The following is a 6000-nucleotide window of genomic DNA, read 5'->3' as shown; positions in this document are numbered from 1 at the left end:
TAAAGATTTACTTATTTACTTGAGAGAGAGCGCACATGTGCATGCAAGTGTGGGGGGAGGGACAGAGGGAGAGGGAGAGAATTCAAGCAGACTCCCTGCTGAGCATAGAGCCCATCTCCAGGCTCCATCTCAAGACCCTGAGATCATGACTGGAGCCAAAATCAAGAGTGGGACACCCAACTGATCAAACCACCCAGGCACCCCAGTAAATATCACATATCTTAAAATAAAATTATTTTTAAAAGAAACTAGATATTAACTTCCTGGAACTCTGCTTTATTAATGGCAATGAAACCCCCATATGCAAATAAAGCAACTTAAAAAATAAAGTTCTGGAGTATATTTTATCATATACCTTAAAAGGCATTAGCCCTTATACGCAGTTATTTAGTTATTAATAAGTACATGCAGATTTTATAGTTCTCTCCTTTAAATGGCATGAAACCTCACTTGAGAAATGCATGTGCTTTGCGGTCTTAAGAGATGATAAAGACTCCCAAAACTATACCCAGAGACTTGGATTTCTACATTGATTCTGCAGTTTCCTTCTCCTGAGCAGAATCAACAGCTTCACTGCAAAAACTTCCAGAAACACCAAAGAAATGTAAATTCCTTCAGTCTTGAAATGAGGTACATTGAAATTCTACATTAATTTTTGAAGCATGTGACAATGAGGAGGAAGATTACAGAGCTATTCATGACCCAGAAGGTAAGGAAAGGAGTTAGAGGTATTACCAATTGAATTGTGTCCCTGCCCCAAATTCATTTGTTGATGTGAATGAATTTGTGGCTGTATTTGGAGATATAACCTATAAGGAGATAATTAGGGTTAACTGAGATGGGGCCCTAATCCAATAGGACTGGTATCCTTATAAGAAGAGGCAGAGACGGGGTGCCTGGGTGGCTCAGTGTGTGAAAGCCTCTGCTTTCGGCTCAGGTCATGATCCCAGGATCCTGGGATCGAGCACCACATCAGGTTCTCTGCTCAGCAGGGAGCCGCTTCCTCCTCTCTCTCTCTGCCTGCCTCTCTGCCTACTTGTGATCTCTGTCTGTCAAATAAGTGAATAAAAAAATCTTAAAAAAAAAGAAGAAGAAGAAGAAGAAGAAGAGGCAGAGACACCAGAAGTGTGCATGGTTAGAGAGAAAGGTAAGTGATGAGGCACTGTCTGTGAGCTAAGGAGAAAGGTCTCACCAGGAACCAACCCTGCCAGCATCTTGATCTTGGGCTTCTAGCCTCTAGATCTCTGGGAAAAGAAATTTGTTGTTTAAGCCACCCATTCTGTGCTACTGTGTTATTAGCCCTAGCAGACTAAGACAGAGAACGTCTTTCCATTTTCCAGTCCATCCCTTTCTGTGCTTCTGCCATACTTCCTTTGTTCTGTTAAAACTTTGTCATCCCATCATCACCCTGGTCATAAACAATTAGAACAGCACTTGCCCTGAACAAAAGGCAACCAGCAATGGGACAGCCATTTTTACCTTGAGAAGACACTCCTCACTTGACAATGACTAAGTGAGCCGATCATATTGTGGTTCTAAGAAACTTTGAATGCAACACACAGAGAGAATCTCAGTAGGTCAAGTGGGGAAAGACACAGACAGAGGTGTCAGTAGGCATAAGGTATGAGTAGCAGAAGTCATGAACTAGAAAGCAGAAGAAAGAAGAAGCTGTCAAAGTAGAGGAAGTAAAGGGAGAACCCAAGAGAGAACCTGATTATAGGACCAGGACTGAGGAGCAATGCTGAAATATGACACCTTTTAGTTACCGCAGAGGCCTGATTATCCAATTCTTCTGGGATTCATATAGTGCAGTTAAATAGTGATTGAGAGCATTGATCTTGGGAACAGACCTGGGTTATGTTCCCAGGCACCCAAATAGTTCAGACATGTACTTAACCTCTTGATGGCTCAGTTTCCCTGACAAAATGGGGGCAATAAATGCCATTTCGCTCATGGGATTTCTATAAGGATTCGACACTTTGCTGATAAATTTCTTGCTATATCATGTACATGTAGTAAAAGCTTCATAAATTTTAGCTATTACTAAAATTTTAGCTATTTTATTATTACAAACTGTGTATACTTCTAATAAGCTCTCATTTGATAAATTAAATGACATGTAGATCTGTTTTTTGCAATCTGAAAGATACTAGGATAGTTATCATGGCATAATGAATGACCCCTCCCAAAAATATATTTGCATTTTGGGGAGTTTTGTTGTGAATTAAAGTGTTTGGTTTTTAGTACTTAACTGTTGTTGTTTTTTTTTTTTCCCCTAACAAAGGGAAATTCATGTGGAAAGACTAGGATTCTCCGAAGTAATCTGGTTCAATGGTAAGAAGTCTCATAGCCACATCCTAGTATGGATAATGCCAATTAAAGTCACTACTTCTCATTTCCTTCTCCCAAGGTTGGTTGTTCACCAAGATGTCCTATTTTCTGGGAGGTATGCTTTCCTTATAGGACCAGGTCTTACAGCAAAATTATGGTCTGGAGAGTAAGGTGTCCTCGAACTATTTTAGAGAAGTCAGCAGAATTAAATAAAACTATTTAATAGTAATGAAATAGTATGTAATTCTATTCTAATAGATGTAATTCTATTCTAATATGTAATTACTATTCTAATAGTAATGAAATAGTAATGAAAACCTAATTCAAATTAACTTGATGGTCTGGTTCATGTGGCTCAGATAATTGGAGGAAGGAACCAAGGAACCAAGACCTTTTGACAAGAAATGGCACCTGTTAAGACTCAGTCTCCACGGGTCTCCAAACTCTCACTGGCTTTACTCCCTCCTACTTAATCCGCAGTAACACTCTGTAGCAGTGACTGACCAGGGCCAAGTGTTCTCCCACAACATGGTCTCGATAGAATTATTTGAAAACAGGAAAAGAAGGTCCTACAAGGAATATTGGCCAGACAGAACACATGTGTTTACTATAGTAATTCACCTGAGATCCCACAACTAGTAAGAGGCAGAGACTTAAACCAAATTTCTATTTCCAAGTCTCATGCTCTTTTTTCAATCATATGGATGTTGATTAATGAGTCTTTTGTTTTCAAGTCATAGAAATAATAATTCTGATAGCAGCAGTTATGCTTCCTTGTTTGAAATATAGTAGACATCTATTACAGGTCGAATTACTTTACTCCTCTCTGTCAAGTGTTCCCAGCCTTGTGCACTGGCTGCTGTTTGATCCTGCAGAGTAATTCTCTGGGATGAGTATCAGTATCTAATAATGCATTGTTAGTTGTTAGTTGTTTATGTTTAGTCTCTCAAGGTATGGAAATGAGATGAAGTTTGGATTTCCCCATTAAATTCTACTGCATGTGAAACATTCCCTTCACTGTTCCCAGTTTTGCGCAGTCGATTAAGACCAAAAGATTTATTCTGGTCAACGGTCTATGAGTAGAAGTGATATATGTCACATCCAGGTGCCAGCAATAAGAGTAAGTTTAAGTTCTCATGTATCTATTACCCCTATTATGATGGATTTCCAAATGATGGAACTTTCCAGAGCCTAATTTTGTGAAGCAGAACCCAACGCCCAACCATCTCCCCTAATCCCCATCTCTCCGCCAACCAGCATTAAACCTCTAGCATGAGAAATAAAACTTTGTTTTATTAAGCCTCTGAGACCTTTGAGTTTATTTATTATCACCATTACGTTCTGGAAGCAGAGTGTTGTGTTAAAGAATAAATTGGGTAGTGTTGACTTAAGGGTTGTTGACACATGGTTAGGAGGCTGATATTGAGGGTAGGAAAGACAACAGTCGATGTTACGCAGTGGGAAACCATTTGGTACAACTGTCACCTGCGGTAACTTAGGGGTAAGGGTATATGCTTGAATAGGGGTAAGGGTATATGCTTGAATAGGGGTAAGGGTATATGCTTGAATAGGGGTAAGGGTATATGCTTGAGAATTTGCAGTCCTAGGAGAAAGTATGTGAAAAACAAAGTGTTAGTCATATCTTGGTTATCATTTGCTGCACTGTGCAACAGAGTAAAGTAAGACGTGGCTGATTTTATAAGTAGAAATTAAAAAAGTAGAAACATCCAGATATCCAAGAACTTGCCATGCTGGAAAAATAATTTTTTTGCCAATTAATTTTTGCTCCCCAAGAAAAAGATAAAATTAAGAAAGCATTTGAGTAAATTCCATTAAAACCAAATACTTTTAGCAAGAATCTGATTTATGATGTGAACTTCATGCTTTACTTAAAACCTCTCAATGATTTAGAATTTCTCAAGGAAAAGATCAGATACAGGATTTGGCTTTATCACCTACTACTCCAGAGAGGCTCAAATACATTAAGAGAGATTTGGGGCTGAAAAGGCAAATAAATATAGCAGATCTGAGATATATGTCTCCAAAGAACCATGGTGTGTATACTGGAACGTAGGATTGATGAAAAAAGACAAGCAATGCCCCTCTGAAGTCTTCAGCAAATTATACTTCCAAGGAAACTATGAACTTGCAGTAAAAAAAAGCCTGTGGGCCTCAGAGAATTGAAATAACCCTTTGGCCCTGTCTCCTACAGGAGGGGTGTTGGATGAAAAACAGCATCGTCTAAAGAACTTGAGGTAAGTATGTTTCAAAATGTTGTGAAGGATGCCTCATCCCATTTGCAACTACTTGCTTGCTACTGCTTTACATGGGAAATTGGCTAGATGTGAACTTAATTTGACCTTAAATGTTATAAATGTCACTCCAAAGGAAATACTATCTTGGTAAGCATCGGGCCACATTGCTCAGGATAGGTTAGAATGTGGCAGTCTAGGAACATTCCAGCTTAATGATGTAACTGAATGCGGTCACTTTGGCCCAATTAAAACGTAAGATCCATCAATGCCATACTGGTCCCAGCTGGAAGAAACATATTATCTGCTGTAAGACCAACTTCCTTTGGGGCAACCCGAGACTGGCTTGCTGAATTGCTCCAAGAAATACTGAAACACCAATGAGCAGAAAATATCTGATAGAGGTCAAGACAGAGAAAGATGGACTAATTCAGAGATTTAGTTTATACATCACTTTCCCACCTGTTAACATTTGCTTACCAGTTTAGTCTTTTGAGGAAATAAATGCTGGAATTTATAAATGTTTAATTATGTGGTTGTGTGGTTTTTTGAGTGCAGGTTGTTACTCAAAGAGCTGGATGTTTGCTGAAACCCAAATAAAACAAAAATTGAGCCTAAATTAGAAACTCAATTTTAACCTAGGGCATATTCTGTAATACCATTTTGGATGTGACCAAGGAGTATAATGGAAAAAAAAAAAAAGAAAACCCACACAGAAACCTCTCAAACTTTGGTGCCAGAGGTCATGGAGAACAAAGGAATAAGAAGCTTTCCCAGAGGCCAGAGTAAGGTCCTAACAACAGCAACAACAACAACAAAAACAAACAACCAAAAAACAAAAAACAACTCTTTCAAGACAGTGTAGAAGGTCCTTGCCATATCTGTTCAGTGTGATTTCCAAATTGCTGGGCTCAGTGACTGCTAGGTATCTTCCCACCCTTCTCTTTCTGAATGGGAACATTTCTTGTGGTCATCTAGTCTCTCTTTTATATTGTCTATTAAGTGTGTTGGTGAGGGGGCATTGCAAATAATTTGTACTCTTTCTTATACATCTCCAGAACAAGAGGATCACAATTGCATGAAACCTAGAGATCTGGACCTTGGAACCAGATGAAGTGACTAAAGGACACTTTGGAGATGGGTTGAGTGTTAAGAAAGAAGTTAAGAGAGTCTTAGTAACCACAAAGGTAAGCTGTTGCAGAAACGTTGACTACTCACCAAATATTCTTGTGCTTGCCCACATTTCCCAGCCCCCTTGCATTTGGAAGGGCCATATGTCTTGTTCTGTCTGGCCAAAGGGCCACGAGCAGAAATGATGTGTGTTACTTCCGGGCTGAAGCTGAAGAGCAGCCCCCAGCTCTCCATGCGCGATACTTCCTTGCCATGGCAATTCCTCACCGGGCCCCTGGGAGAGAGC

This window comes from Enhydra lutris, unplaced genomic scaffold (genome assembly GCF_002288905.1).
Source record: "Enhydra lutris kenyoni isolate GAN:26980312 unplaced genomic scaffold, ASM228890v2 scaffoldscaffold41, whole genome shotgun sequence".
NCBI lineage: Eukaryota > Metazoa > Chordata > Mammalia > Carnivora > Mustelidae > Enhydra > Enhydra lutris.
Note: the sequence above shows the minus strand (reverse complement) of the source record.